Source organism: Podarcis raffonei, chromosome 2 (genome assembly GCF_027172205.1).
Source record: "Podarcis raffonei isolate rPodRaf1 chromosome 2, rPodRaf1.pri, whole genome shotgun sequence".
NCBI classification, from domain to species: Eukaryota; Metazoa; Chordata; class Lepidosauria; order Squamata; family Lacertidae; genus Podarcis; species Podarcis raffonei.
The window spans coordinates 16,457,204-16,473,598 of NC_070603.1; the positions used below are offsets into that span (position 1 = coordinate 16,457,204).

The window sequence follows — 16,395 nt, forward strand, 5'->3', positions numbered from 1 at the left end:
CCATACCATGCTAGCTCGGCAACACATGTTCCTTTAGAGTGCCTTTAGTGGTCATGCATTTGCTGTATACATTCGCGTGGCATGCACACAGAAAAATTCACCATTTCTAAAGACACCACTGCATGACCTTGAGCAAGCCACAAGTTCTCAGTGTAGCCTAAACTAAGCCTTTTCTAGCAAAAAATATTATGATATACGTACAACATTTCCCGCGTCCTTGTCCCTATTCCTTCTCTCAGCCTTGCCAGAGTTTCACCTTTCACAATATTGACATCTTCAAAAGTTCAAGGCAGCTAGTCTAACTAATACTGATTAATACTTCTACCTAATAGGCTATCATCACACTACAATATTAGAAGGCAGGAGAGAAGGGACAAGAAATAGAATGGTAGTCAGCAGCAACATTACATTAAGGCAGGCTTCCTCAGCCTTGGCCCTCCATATGTTTTTGGCCTACAACTCCCATGATCCCTAGCTAGCAGGACCAGTGGTCAGGGATGATGGGAATTGTAGTCCAAAACATCTGAAGGGCCGAGGTTGAGGAAGCCTGCATTAAGGGATTATCCACGCAGGAGCTTATTCTGAGTTTATTCTACACTGGCAACTGTATGCGTTCTCATTTAATCTGAATAGTTGCCTTCAAACAATCCCAATCCCAATGTTTTTCCTCTGTAAACTTGGGTTTACCCGATAGGTGAATAATCTCCACTCAGGGTAGAGGACAATTTTTTCGATGTTTTAGGTGGGTGGATCAATTGTCACTTTCTGCTATTCTCCTTTTCATGTGCTCCTAACCATTCTGGTGTCCTCGTGAATAGAGGATTCCCCCCCCCCTTCGATTCCTCAGATTTGCACACAACCAGAACACTGCACAAGCAAATTTAATTTTACCTGACTGTGGGCTCTTGCACCCTTATTGAGTGGGGAACTAAAACAACAAGGTCCGACATCAGTTCTTAATTGGCATAACAGAAGCAGCAAATTAAAAGGCAGGGACAAACACAAAAGGGAATGTCTACTGGTATGAACAGGAAAGAACAAAATTGCTTCTCTTTAGAAAAATTCAAATACATGTCAGTATGAACTACGTACTCCATCCTAATTTGAATAGGGGGAAAGCAGGTTAACAGCTGAATAATGCTCAAATGTGGACAAGTCCCAAGTCTAGGGTTGCCACCCATCCCTAGAAAAATGTGATTGTCCCTTTTTTTGGAGAAAAGTGTCCCTGGTCCTGTTTGGACTTCAAACAGCCTTTTTTCACGTATTCAAGCTCATTCTCATTCTCATCCTGAAAACTGCATGACCAGAGGGTGGGTCCAGTGGCAGGAGAAGAGTGAGAGCAAGAGCAGTAATTTTTTGTAGGCAGAGTATGGGTCCATGAGGAGGAGAGCCATTATCATGGGACGTGGGGTGGGCAGATCTGGGTGGGGGAGCCAAAGAGCGAGAAGGGGGAGACTGCACTTTGCATGGGCCTAATTCTATCCAGTTTGGTGGAGAGTTTGCACAGGCAACAAGGAGGAAGGGTGGCCAATCAAAGAGCAAGGTCAGAAGAAAAAGAAATCACTAAGCGCAGAGTAGCAGCTAAAACATGAGGGCACTTGTTCCAAAATCTCCTTCCTTACAAAAGTGGTGGTGAGTCAGCTCAAATTATTACTGCTCTCTGATTGTCTTTATGGTATCTATTTCTGCACCAGGTAAAGTAATTTTTTAATTCCCCCACCCCATCCCCTGGACCTGTCCCGTATTTTGCCTGACCAAAGGGGCAACCTTACCCAAGTCCAAGATGGTACCCATATCAGTACAGTGGTGCCCGGCAAGACGAAATTAATTCGTTCCGCGAGTTTTTTCTTCTTGCGAGTTTTTTGTCTTGCGAAGCACGATTTCCCATAGGAATGCATTGAAAATCAATTAATGCGTTCCTATGGAGACCGCCTTCAGACCAGGTCCGGGGACAGTCTGTCCCCGGACCTCTTCTGAAGGCAGGCCGGGGGAGAACGGCAAGCTCCGGGGACAGAGGTGAAGGGGCAGCACTCCTTCGCCTCTTTCCTCGAACCTCTTCTGTAGGCAGGCGGGGGGAGAACAGTTTTCTTCCCACCGCCAGCCTTCAGAAGGCTGTTCTGAAGGCTGGCGGTAGGAAGAAAAGCCCTTCTCCCCCCACCGGACTTCAAAAGAGCTGCGGGAAGTCCGGCGGGGGTCCAAGGGATTCCCTCCCAGCCCGCCCCGCTCCGCTGAAGTTTAGAGGGAGCCTGGGGGGGGGGGAACTCAAAAAAAAATTCGTTTTGCGAGAAAGGCCCATAGGAAAATTTGTCTTGCGAAGCGGCTAAAAAATCAGAAAACCCTTTCGTCTTGCGCGTTTTTCGTTTAGCGAGGCATTCGTCTTGCGGGGTACCACTGTAGCTATGAAGATGTCACCCACAGTGAAACCCATAATTAATCCATATCCAATACTCCAGGCCAGGTTCAATATTGAAATGCTATGACAGGGCATGCACACAATGCATGATAACAGAGGAAAGCCATTCATTCTGCTAAAAATTGGGAAGGAGATGAATGACATCCCTCATTTCTGCATCTGTGCTCCAAATATTTATCACTCCACAGAAGGGAAGAAAAACACTACAGGTTTCACATTCCTTTCCCTCTCCACCCCACTCAAGAGCAAAGGTTTGTTAATATAATGAGTTGCAAAGCTTCCTTCCTCTGCCCACTACACTTTAAACAAGGGAAGAAATGCAAATGATGTACCTTGCCCCCGAGTGCTTCGCGTGAGGTCTGTTTAGTACGAAAACCAAACTGTTGGAAGTATTGGTTGTCCCTGCACAGTCTGACCCTCCACTGAAGGAATCCATTAACTGATCTAAAAAAAAAATCTAATAAATGGCATACACTTTTAACAGAACAAAAGTGGAAAGTGAGAGATATCCACTCTTTATGCAATAGAGCAACTGTTTAACTTCAGATACAGGTTCCTAAACACTTGTCTACCAAAGAGAGCCACTCTAGATATTCTCTCTCTTGCAGGTTAGAGTCAAGAATATCCAGCTTGGATTCTAAAGAAGATTTTCACTCTGGGCATTAGTAACCACTTCCTCATTTGCACTATGAACCCAGGAGAGATTTCCAATGCTCAGGTAGAAAGGTGAGTCAAGGCCACAAGCTGGCAGGAGGAGATTTTTTGGACAAACTTTGACAAATCTTTCCAGGCACACCCAGAGCTTTAACAAACCACCACACAGGTGCTTTGGGCATATTTATAAGCATGTGATTAGGTTGTCTTTCTTCCATCCTTTGTCCCAGGGCCCCTTGGTTAAAAGAGCCCAATTTAAGCTGAGAATACACAGTGATCTGCAATCACTTCCAAAGTCTTCATTAGGAAGGTGTGGTGTGATCCTTCTGTAGGAAAACAGACATGAGGACAAATCTCAGGTAATAACTAGTTACCAAAGAAACCACAGTACTTTGCCAACTTCCCTTTTTGTAACTTCTACACAGACGAGTACTACACTGATCCAGCAAATTCATAGCCATTACCTGATTATGCTCACCCAAAAAAAAAGCAAGCACTGCACCATTGAATGTGCAGAATGAGAACACTATGTCAACAAGGAAACAGCCCTGAGCTAGACCTAGAGAGAGAAATACCTGTGAAGTATTCACGATCAGGCTTATTTTAATATGCTCTACAGAAGCGCTTAGCTGCTTTCTATAATCAACAAGCAGCCTGCAAAATCCAATATGCTCACCTCCACCACCTGAACAAGCTAAAAGGGCCAAAAAGCTCAACAACACCCCAACACAGCAGCCACAACATAAATAGACCTAAGTCAGGGACAGGGCACCTGTGGCATCCAGATGTTATTAGACTACAACTCCCATCATCCTTCATCATCGGCCATACTAAATGAGGCTAATGGGAAATGGCAGCACACCTGGAAGGCCACAGTCCCCATTCCTAGCCTTAGCAAAGACAGCAGGTAGAGTGAAAAAAAATGTTTTCGATAAATACAAGGAACAGTAGATCTTCAGGACCAGATCTAGTCTCCGGAGAATAGCAGCAGTCCTCACTTGCAATCACAGATGCAAGAGAAAACTATGAAGGGAGCCGTTAATCTTGCAAAATATTCTGTGAATATACAGGTCAACCATTTCCTCCTCCTCACATCCTGAGAAGATCCAGCAAGGATCCCACATAGCTGGCCCAGTAGGATAAACCACATTGCCCTTCCAGACCAGTTTACCAAACCACCAAGCGCTTACTTGGGACTGTGCAATCGATAAGACACTGGATAGTTTCACCCTCAAGTGACCCGTTGAGGTAAATGCAGCGCAAGAACTTTAGAGATCAGGAATCATAGCACTTCCAGGCCCAGCAGAAGTGCACAGTTCCTACTGGTGGAACAGGAGATTATGTCCAACACCCCAGATACACACACACAAATTAAAATGCACCTGCCTGCAAATTAGGGTTGCCAGCCCTTGCAGTTTAGTCAAATTACAATCCACCCAAACGCTGGCAGCATCTGAGGAGCCACAGTCAGTAGCCTATCCTATACTTGGGCTAGCCATGACTTACATATACCAGAGTATTTTAACCCTTTTTTTACCATTTGAAGCTTTATAACCAAAGTACCCAAATCCTCCTTATATTGTGGTGTTGTCATCCACTCCCTGCATAGGAACCAACTCCTAGGGACTGAGATCCCTTTGAGATCCACTCAATAAAATATTTGAGGGGGCCGCCCCCCAAAAAAAGTTGGTGGGGATTGCCATTCAAACAGTGTACATCATGCGATCCATGATGCTGGGCAGGGCTTACCTGCCTCCAACCAATATTTTATTGACGTGGGCGCCCCTAGCACCCCCCTCTCAAAACACGACACATTTCAAAGAGGGCAGAGGGCCTTCTCTGCCATGGCACAACACCCTCCCATCAGGTGTCAAGGAGATAAAAGAAGGACACCATTTTCAGATGACATCTGAAGGCAGCCCTGTATGGAGAAGTTTTTAACTCCTGGCGTTCTATTGTGTGCTTTATATATATATATTCTGCTGGAAGCTGCTCAGAGTGTAAAGGAAACCCAGCCAGATGGGCAGGGTTTAAATAATAGAATTATTATCATCATTATTAAGGGTTATCCCCCTGGGGAAAGGCGGGGAGGGGGCTATGCTGGGTATAAATAGAAATTATCATTATTATTATGGGTCGTTCCCCTGGGGAAAAGCGGGGAAGGGGTTGTGCTGGGTATAAATAGAATTATTATTATTATTATTATTATTATTATTATTATTATGGGTCGTTCCCCTGGGGAAAGCGGGGAGGGGGCCGTGCTGGGTATAAATAATAGAATTATCATAATCATCATTATTAAGGGTCCTCCCCTCCGAGAAGAGGGCAATGGTGAAGGTTTTTCCGTTGCACCTGCCGACTCCGCCGCCTCGGGAATCGGGGGATCACCCGGCGCAGAAAAGCGAGCCCACCCCCACGGGGAGAAATCGTAGGCACCGCTGGACCGGTGCATCCCAGCGACTAAGCGCCCAGCCAGGGAGATCGGCGGGGTGCCCTCGGCTACCTACCTCGCTCGAGCTTCCGACGGCCGCTCCCCGCCAGCCGAACCTTCCTTCCTTCCTTTGCCGCGACGCGCACCTGTTGCTTTCGCTATAGCAGCAGCCGCGGCGCACCTTGGACGCCGGACGGGAAAAAAAGAGCGCAGCGGTGGCCACGCCCCCTTCTGGAATCCGAGCCGCCTGCGCCCGCCCCCTCAGCCACGCCCCCTCGCCTCCCAACCCAGGCTGCTTTTGCGCATGCTTCGCCCCGATGCGGCTCTCTCTCTCTCTCTCTCTCTCTCTCTCTCTCCCGTTTTTTGTTTTTTTTCCTCCCGGTTGCCACGAGCGCAAAGGGAAAGGTCGAGGAGCGCGCATGGGCGTTTCGTTCCGCAAGCGAAAGCAGCGAATCAAATGCTCCTTTTACACCCTTAATATATCATCGATTTACCTTCTCCCCCCCCCCATGGTTCATTTTGCATCTCCTAAATCCCTGCATATTTTACAAAAACCATACCGATGAGTTTTCCATGATTGCACCCATCAAAACTTTACACTGTTGGATTTATATTAACGCTGCCAGCGTTTTCAGCTGTCCCACAGTTGGGTCAAACTCATGCTGGTAGCTTCGAGATCACTGTCCAACCATCTCGTCCTCTGTCATCCCCTTCTTGTGCCCTCCATCTTTCCCAACATCAGGGTCTTTTCCAGGGAGTCTTCTCTTCTCATGAGGTGGCCAAAGTATTGGAGCCTCAGCTTCAGGATCTGTCCTTCCAGTGAGCTCTCAGGGCTGATTTCCTTCAGAATGGATGCGTTTGATCTTCTTGCAGTCCATGGCACTCATTTTCTGTTTTACAATTTCAAATACTCACTTTACATCCTTAAAATACCATTGACTTCCCTTCTTCTCTTTCCATGGTTCATTTTACATATCTTATATGCCTGCATTTTTCACAAAAACTATACCAATTGGTTTTCCATTATTGCATCCATCAAAACTTTTTTACACTGTTGAATTTATCTTAACGCTGCCAGCGTTTTCAGCTGTGCACAATTATTTCCTGTACAGTGGTACCTCGGGTTACATACGCTTCAGTTTACAGACGCTTCAGGTTACAGACTCTGCTAACCCAGAAATAGTACCTCGGGTTCAGAACTTTGTTTCAGGATGAGAACAGAAATCGTGCTCCGGCGGCACGGTGGCAGTGGGAGGCCCCATTAGCTAAAGTGGTGCTTCAGGTTAAGAACAGTTTCAGGTTAAGAACGGACCTCCAGAACGAATTAAGTACTTAACCCGAGGTACCACTGTATGTATATTCAATCAACGTTTTCCAATCTTCTTTAAACGTACGTTCTTCTTGCTCTCTTATTCTATATGTTACGTCTGCAATTTGTACATATTCTGTCAACTTGAGTTGCCCTTCTTCTTTGGTTGGGATCTCACTCGTTTTCCATTTTGGGGGCTAACAAAACATGGGATGCAGTTGTTGCATACATAAATAACCTTTTTTGACACCTGAGGATATCAGTCTGAATTACCCCCAACAGAAAGGACTCTGTTTTTTGGGGGGAAAGTACTTTTAAAACTATTTTTATTCTTAGGCTGGGGGAGTAGCTAGCTGGGCCAATATGCAAACTTAGTCCCAATAAAGTAGGCTTAGTGCAATAAGTCTTCTTACCAAGCAAGGTATTTAGAATAAATAAGCATCGCTCATCCTGGCTCCTGAAACGTGATCACTTGCTTAAAACAGTACTTAAGACTGCTATCTTTTATCCTTCTTTAAAACCAATAATAATAATAATAATAATAATAATAATTTATTGTTACTTATTCGTAAATGCACAAAAATACATACCCATTACAAAGCATCTCTTGATTATATGCTAAGACAGCTACTTAGCCTATAAAAAAAAAGTCAGAAAGAAGAAGAAAAAAACAAGGAATGGAGAGACCTAAAAAAAGAGTGTTGAGAGAAAAGGGAAAGAAAGAAAAAAATACAGAAAGAGAGAAAAGACAAAAAGGACTCCCGTCTCTCTGTCCTGCAGCTGCAAATAATATATATAATATTATTTTTTATATATAATATAATAAATTCATTCTTAGAAATCCAACCATTCTAGAAGCCAGAATTTTTTCAGTCTTCAAATCCTGATATAATAATAATAATAATAATAATAATAATAATAATAATAATAATTTTTATTTATACCCCGCCCTCCCCAGCCAAGGCCGGGCTCAGGGCGGCTAACAAGCAATAATAAAAACAAGCTGAATGAATACAACTTAAAAACAAGATTAAAATACAACATTAAAATATTGAAACATTAAAATATTAAAATGCAGCCTCATCACAGGAGCAGAAAGGAAAAAGAAAAAAGAAAGAGGGGAGGGAATCAAATCAAATCATTACATGATCATTTTCTCTTTCATGCAAAAAGTCCGTAAGAAATGTCCAGTTCTTAACAAATGTCAGTAATTATTTTTCTCTAATTAAGCATGTTAACTTTGCCGTCTTGGCCAGATCCAATAATTTTATCAACCATTCTTCTATAGTAGGTAGGGCTGTGTCTTTCCATCTTTGTGCATATAGCAGTCTCACCGCTGTAGTAATATAGGCCCAGGCAGAGGGCCTTTTCGGTAGTGGCGCCCGCCCTGTGGAACGCCCTCCCATCAGATGTCAAAGCGATAAACATGTACCTGACATTCAGAAGACATCTGAAGGCAGCCCTGTTCAGGGAAGTTTTTAATATGTGACATTTTAGTGTATCTTTCATCTTTGTTGGAAGCCGCCCAGAGTGGCTGGGGAAACCCAGCCAGATGGGCGGGGTACAAATAATAAATTATTATTATTATTATTATTATTATTATTATTATTATTATTATTATTATATTGGAGTAATCCTCCATAGTCCTTTTCTAATTGTGTGTCCATTAGCCCTAAAAGAAAAAATTCTGGCTTCAATTGAATATTAATCTTTAATAGCTGCTGTATCCATGTATGTATTTGTATTCAAATTTTTTCAGTCTTTTTACAGGTGCACCATGTCTGACTGCTATCCTTTATCCTTAGCCCCACTTAACTCAGTGGGGTTTGCTTCTGAATGGACAACTACAGGATTGCATTGTGAATATACAATACTGCATGTACTTACCTAGGAGTATCCCCTTGAACTCAATAGGACTTCCTTCTGAGTAGATCTCCATTGAATTATGCTGTAAAACACTAGGAATAACACCTCAGCAGTACAATATGCCTGTCTCTTGCTCATTTGTAAGTCTTCTTGAGTTAAACTGCCTGGTAAGGTACTTCTGGAATGCAAAGAGCTGTTTTTTTCTGCGGCTTAAAGAAAATCACAACATTTTAGAGGAAAACATATTTGAGGTGTCTTTTCCATTTGTTTTAAGCTTTATGGTGCATGGCTGTGTCATTCATGAGGTTTGCAAAAGCTGAAATCTCGAGAAGTAAATGTCATTTGCCTTCTACATCTTAAAAAATGCAGTAACAATCACTGTGCAATCTAGAGATTTTACAAATTCCCTAAAGGCTGGCTGGCAACATCTTTTAAATCAGTGGTGGAGAATCAAACATGTATAGGATTGCCAGATTGGTTATCCAGAATTGCTAACTCTCACGCTTGACTGTAATTATTTCAGTCAAGTGCAAAGAACGAGAAACTGATACGGAAAGATTCAGAACTCCAGATATGAATCCATGGCTGAGGTAAAAAATAAAATAAAAAATGCTACTGTTTGTGCAACGAAAGCTGATTGTAACATCCAAGACACTATCGTAAACTAATTTCTCTTATGGAGCAAGACTTCCAATTAGCACTGCCTTTTATTTATCGGGTGAAATGTGGAAAGTATCTCTGCAACTGTATCTGAGAGGGAAACCACATTTTTAAATATATGAAAGAGAAACTTAAAGAAAACATAGTAATATGGGTATCTGGGAAAAGACAACTTTCTAGCAGTAGAACCAGAAGTTCTACATTCCTGATAGCTTGCTAACAATACACAGTGTCTGAGCTGTTGACTACTTTCATTGGTGTTATGGCAAGAAACATATTCTGCTTCATCCATCTGGAATTAGCTGCGTCCTTGATTGCTCTGCACCTGTTTTCCCTTACAGTAACATGTCTGTTCCCTCATTTTTCCTGGCACTTTCATACGCTAGTAAAGAAGGGCCATAGCTCAGTGGCAGAGCACATTATTTGCATGCAAAACACCCCAAATTTAGTCCTTGGCATCCCTCAAGGTAAAGTTGGAAAGGACTTATTTCTGGAAGCCACTGCTTATAAGTGTAGACCAGGGGTGGGAGACATTTGGCCTTCTAGATGTTTGCTGAACTACAACTCCCATCAGCCTCAGCAAGCATGGCCAATGGCCAGGAATGATGGAAATTGTAGTTCAGTAACATCTGGAGGGCCAAAAGTTTACAACCCCTGGGGCAGACGCTTCTAAGCTAAATGAGTCAATGGTCTGACTCAGTATAAGGCATATTGCTCTATTCATCATGCCACTAAAATATCAAATCCGTATAAGGAATTAACTCCCAGTATAGTGAAGTGTTGCTAGAACTTTATCAAGTCAGAGAAAGTTTCTCAAGCCAAAGTCCCATGTGAATGCAAGAAGAAGTGACCACAGATAATGGGAGGACTAGAGAGACCAAACTCACCCATAGAAATGATTCCTTATGAGGCAGCATAGAATCAATGCATTTTGATCAAACAGGCCACAGTTTGCTCACCTAAAGTCTAGTGAATTTAATGCAGTGATGCTATTGGTTTTAATGGAACATCAGTTAGATTATTTACAGTGGTACCTCGGGTTAAGTACTTAATTCGTTCTGGAGGTCCTTTCTTAACCTGAAACTGTTCTTAACCTGAAGCACCACTTTAGCTAATGGGGCCTCTGCTGCTGCTGCACCGCCGGAGCACGATTTCTGTTCTCATCCTGAAGCACTATTTCTGGGTTAGCAGAGTCTGTAACCTGAAGCGTATGTAACCTAAGGTACCACTGTACTGGGAAACAAATCACCACCAGAAATGTTCTCTAGTTGTGGTTGATTATTCCTGGTGGCTGGGGAAGCACAATCTCAATATATGCAGTAAGGCTAAGATTTCAGAGGATTGTGTTCTTTTACTTCTGCCACACTATGGACCCACAATATACATAGGCATGGTAGTGTGGCACAGGGGTGGCTCACATAGAGCTCCCCAGATATGGTGGACTACAACTGCCCCCACCCTGAGCCAGCAAAGCCAATGATCAGGGTGGTGGGAACTGGATGGGTGTCCAAAACATCTGGAGGGCACCATGTTGACTACCCTTGGTGCGGCTGGTTCAGATCTCACCTCTGCCACAAATTCTGTAGCTGTCCAGAGGCAATATAAAACTCACCTCATCTGTAAAAATAGGCATTCTGATATTGAGTCACCTTACTAGGCAAGGACTGTTGTAGTAATGTATGTGCAGTGCTTTCAACATCAGAAGTGCTATTGTAAATGCAAAGTGTATAAAACGCCAGGAAATAACACATTGAGATAATGGAATGAGAATTAGTTTGAATTATAAACAGTGTTTTTCCCCCCTGGAGGTACTCAATGGTACACAGTACAGGCACATTTCCCCACAAACGTTAAAAGTGTGGCACTTACTGCAACAACTTCATGGTGAGTACTGGCACCTTTTTCCTATAAACATATATATGTTGTTGTTGTTTAGTCGTTTAGTCGTGTCCGACTCTTCGTGACCCCATGGACCAGAACATGCCAGGCACTCCTGTCTTCCACTGCCTCCCGCAGTTTGGTCCAACTCATGCTGGTAGCTTCGAGAACACTGTCCAACCATCTCGTCCTCTGTCGTCCCCTTCTCCTTGTGCCCTCCATCTTTCCCAACATCAGGGTCTTTTCCAGGGAGTCTTCTCTTCTCATGAGGTGGCCAAAGTATTGGAGCCTCAGCTTCAGGATCTGTCCTTCCAGTGAGCACTCAGGGCTGATTTCCTTCAGAATGGATAGGTTTGATCTTCTTGCAGTCCATGGGACTCTCAAGAGTCTCCTCCAGTACCATAATTCAAAAGCATCAATTCTTCGGTGATCAGCCTTCTTTATGGTCCAGCTCTCACTTCCATACATCGCTACTGGGAAAACCATAGCTTTAACTATACAGACCTTTGTTGGCAAGGTGATGTCTCTGCTTTTTTAAGATGCTTTCTACATGTATATACAAAGGATTAAAAAGAAGGATGGCATGGAAATGAATGTTTTTTGTTTATCTTCGGTAAATAGCATTTTGAAGTACAGCTATCATGCTCAGCTCTTTTATCCTCACACAAGTTCTGTGGGATATGTTATGAGGCCTTCCCTGAGAAACTTAGAGAACTTTATAGTTGAGCCATTCTTTGAACCTGAGTCTCCCGCATGCAAATTATGGGTGAAATTCAGAATCGGTGCATGGTTCTCCTCTCCTTTCCCTGTGTGCTGATCTGGGGCAGGGCTTTCTTAAGCATATACAGCACTGGGGTGCAAAGATTTCCCCCCCCGGCGCCCCCCACGTTGCCCAGTCCCAGGCTCACAGGAGGGCGGAGCCGGCCGCCTGCCTCATCATCTCGCTGGCTCGGTCGCCCCCGAACTCGCAGCGCAGAGCCGCCCACAGCAGAAGAGCCCACCGCGGCACTCTGACCGATGGGCAGGCTCCTCCCCGGACTCTCAGCCTGGTGCCCCTGAGAGCCTGGCGCCTGGGTGCCCTGGGTCCTAGCACCTATGGATAAGACGGCCCTGATCTGGGGGTCCTCCTGACCCAATTTCAGGGGGCGAAGCCCTGCTGTGCAAGTGGAAGTTCTCCAAGTTTCTGAGAATGAGGCTCCTTGGGTGAATTCCACCCATAACGCTTCAGTTGTCATTCGTAATGAATGGATACTTAATTGTGGGGGTTCAGAGGTTACCCTTATTTTGCCAAGGCTGCTGGATGCAAGAATGGGGCCATGAGAGAGATGCCCAAAGGCCAGACAGAGAGGTTGTGAAAGCCACCCTGATCCTTCCATCCAGGCAGTGGGCAGCCAGTTCCATCATCTGCTCTGGGCAGGATAATATTTTTAAAAATCTGGAGCAAGGCTTCTCATGAGCTGAGCCATGTTTGCTGTACCACAGAGGCCTTCTAGTGATTGAGACAAAGGAACTGGGAAATAGGTGTGGCTGGTGAGCCACCTATGATTTCTGATAATCGTAGTTGGAGTTATGAAGGGGAAAGAATTGAGTGGCACAGTTACACCTTTCCTTCTGGCTGTGCTGAGCTCAAAGGTGTATTTCACCACAAAATAAGTAGTTTGTAAACAGACCTTACTGGGTGCCATTTTTATGCTGTTTATTCAGTGTGTATATTCAGTGCAAGCACTTTGTACCACAGAATCAGAAGACAAGGCCGCCATGGTTTCTCTTGCCCTTCTCCGCCTTATTGTACATCATCTAATGCCCCCTCCAGACTGGTTTTTTTTGGGGGGGGTGTATTCTGCAACATGAAATAATGGCATTTATACTGGACAAATCCACATGCCATTCCACCATTTGTGATGCTTCCCCAATGCTATCACATTGATGTTGTCAAGAAGGGCAACAGCACGACAAAAGCGGGAAAAGTCCCAGAACATTTGTGGTATTAAAAGTTACAGGATTACAGCCAGAAGCTATAGTTAGTATATATGCGGATTGGAATTGACACAGTACGACCCTGAACTTTTCCAGGTGCAAATTGTATGGAACATGGGGTATAGACTAGGACTGCGCTCATAGCATCTAGAACAACGAACAATAAATAATGCACAATAAAAAGGATATCTGGAGGGGCCCTGTTTTTATTTCCAAAAACAGCTATTTGAAATTTTGTAGGCGTCAGTCAAAGAACTAGAAAGTCTCTTCCTGTCTGAGAAACAATGTCTATAACATATGCACCAAGCAATTTTTTTCGTTCTTTATTGTGTTCTTTTCCTACTTGTGTATTTGGAAAATAAAAACTTTTTTTTAAAAAAAAAACCCCATTAACAATATATCAGCTCCACCCAGCAGAGAGAGGCCTGCTCTGATCAGTGATCACACTGGAATTTACCTAACTTCCAAGAACCTGACTTCTGCTTTATGGGAAGAAACAGCAAAAAAACAAATATAGGTGTGGCAAGGTCTGGACACGGTCTCTGTATCAAACTGGCGCTTTTAAATTCAGGGACCAAGTCGTGAAATATCAGGTGAAATAGGAAAAGCTTTCCTCCATGTTGTGTATTGAGTCAAACGATTTTATATCTGTATTATTATTGTCTGTATTTGCATTAGGGTAAAGTAACTGCCTTTTGGTTCCAGAGGGTACAGCTACTATTGGTTCATTTAAGCTGCTGTATTTGGATCCTCTGTCTTATTGGTTTCCTCCAAAAGGCAGGACTGTGATTGCCTGATATTGTTCCCTCCAAAATGTATCCTTTCTAGCTAGTTCCCTGTCCCTATAAATGTAGCTCTCCCCTCCTCAGTTCTCAGTCTTGTTTGCTTTAATAAAGAAGTGTTACTACAGAACTGTCTCCAGCATATTATGTAAAGAGAGCTGAAATCACAAACCCCACGTCACAACACTCCAGAATTCATGCAATGGGAGCAAAACACATCTCCAGCAGATGGTAGGTAGCCCTTGGCACTGTCCCAGGAGGGAACTTAGTAAACTAGAAAGTGAGGTTATATTATCTGTAATGGTTTAATTCAACTGGCTTGTCCGTCATGCAACAATCCAACATCAAAGTACAAAAATAATAGGGCTTGGCATACAAGGGCCAGGTTAGCATTATGTACAATAATATTCTATCATTATCCATCTTTCCTGCTTCAAAACACACCAGTCTGCATTACAGTGAGGCTATTAGGGCAGCTTAATTGCAAGCAATCCCTATTACCTCATTCATAGACTGCAGCCAAAGGCAATATTATAATTACAAACCAGAATGTTTAGGTATATGAATGTGCTAGGTGCTGTCAGGAGTCCCCTATGTTCTTAATCACTATAGTGATGATAATTTCTTCCCTTAACTTGTTTCAGCACTGATTTGTTCCAATGCCAAAGTTTTCTTTATATTAATTTTCTGTCTTACAATTTCAAATATTCATTTTACATCCTTAGGATATCAGTGACTTCCCTTCTTCTCTTCCATGGTTCATTTTGCATATCATAAATCTCTGCATATTTTAAAAAAACACTATACCAATCAGCATTCCATTATTGCATCTATCAAAGCTTGTTTACACTGTTGAATTTATCTTAATGCTGCCAGCGTTTTCAGCTGTACACAATTATTTCCCATATATTCAATAAATGTTTTCCAATCTTTTTTAAACATATGTTCTTCTTGTTCTCTTATTCTATATGTTAAGTCTGCGAGTTGTGCATATTCTGTCAATTTAAGTTGCCATTCCTGTTTGGTTGGGACCTCGATCGTTTTCCATTTTGGGGCTAACAAAACACAGGCCACAGTTGTAGCATACATAAATAACCTTTTCTGACACCTGGGGATTTCAGTCTTAATTATCCCCAAGAGAAAGGACTCTGGTGTTTTTTTTGGAAAGTACTTTAAAACATTTTTTTCAATTCATTATAGATCATTTCCCAATACTCTTTTACCATGTCCACCACATATGAAAGAACGTTCCCTGTGCCCAATACACATGTATATTTTCATACACATTTTTATTAAATTGATTTCAGTTCATCTGTCTCCACAACACAGGGCCGAACTATGCTGGCTGACGTTGCAGGGCGAAAACGAAGAGCTTGTGGATCGAGACCCAGTTCCCTACTCCCTGAGCTACCAGTTGTGCTGAACAGCAAGCAATTCCAGCTTAGACACTTGCACAGCAGCCCTGAACTCTCTCTGATCTGGGGAGTTGGGTGGCACCTGAAGGCCAATCCTCTGACATCTGATATAAGCTTCCAGATCTACAGGTTTCCTGCACTCTAGGTAACTTTGGGAAAGTGTTTGTTCTTTCATGCCAAGTCAATGGTCTATAACCTGGCATGCATCCTCATTTTGTAAATAGTTAATAAAGTTTATATTTTATAGACATCCTGGATGTCCATAGTTGTACACCTAAGAATAAGGCAGTGTTATTTTGCTGGGAATCACAACTAGGGAGAGTGATGCTTCGCTCAGGTCTTGCTTATAGGCTTCCCATAGGTATTCCCTCCGCATAATTGTGGAGATGTGTGGTTATTCACTCTGAGCCTTAGGCATTGGGTAGGATAAATATATATATAATCAATACACTAAATCAGCAAAAGAAGCTACAGGGAGAGGAGCACAACTTTTTTGTACATTTAGTTTTCTGCCCTTCCTCTGAAGTCCCTGGAGGTGTGTCTTGAGGTGTGGAACCACCCTGTACGGTAAGCTTAGGTTGAAAAGAAGTAGATTTCACAACGCCACTCGGGGCCAGAGCAGACACTGCATGCAGACGCCTGCAGCGTTGTCCCAGTGGCCTTTGGTGAACAGGAAAAGCTGCTTCCGAAGAGGCAACTGGAATCAGCAGAGGGAAATGTGCTACTACACACTGTTTCCCTGCCCACTTCCCAATCCACACCTGCTCCCTGCATATCTCTCAGACCCCCAGTGGCATTCCAGATGTGTGTTTGCCTATATTTGGAACTCCATGGAGTGGGGAAGGAATGCTAAGGAGCAAACCTGAGATGGTTGCATGGGCCCTTGTACGCTGCCTCCTGGCAGCTCCTGCAGCCGGGTTTGGCTGGTGCCAAACGTATTGCTCTGCTCTCCTTTGGACCACATCAGCGTTAGGATCATCCTACTCGCGTGTAGGACCCTGGCAGAGACA

General features: G+C 43.5%; 1 protein-coding gene and 1 long non-coding RNA gene across 2 annotated transcripts in view; one reads left to right on the top strand and one right to left on the bottom strand.

Annotated features, from left to right (window-relative positions):
• The window catches only part of LIMA1 (LIM domain and actin binding 1), a 70,376-nt gene extending 64,675 nt beyond the window's left edge, over positions 1–5,701 (bottom strand). Inside the window, exon 1 of the mRNA XM_053375095.1 lies at positions 5,575–5,701. The gene's annotated coding sequence lies outside the window, so the exon portion shown is untranslated. The remainder of the gene's footprint in view (positions 1–5,574) is intronic.
• A 3,429-nt stretch (positions 5,702–9,130) lies between these two features.
• Positions 9,131–15,656, top strand: LOC128409581 (uncharacterized). The gene is made up of 2 exons (XR_008329259.1): positions 9,131–9,263; positions 15,300–15,656. It is a non-coding gene; the product is annotated as an uncharacterized LOC128409581 (long non-coding RNA).
• The last annotated feature ends 739 nt before the right edge of the window (positions 15,657–16,395 follow it).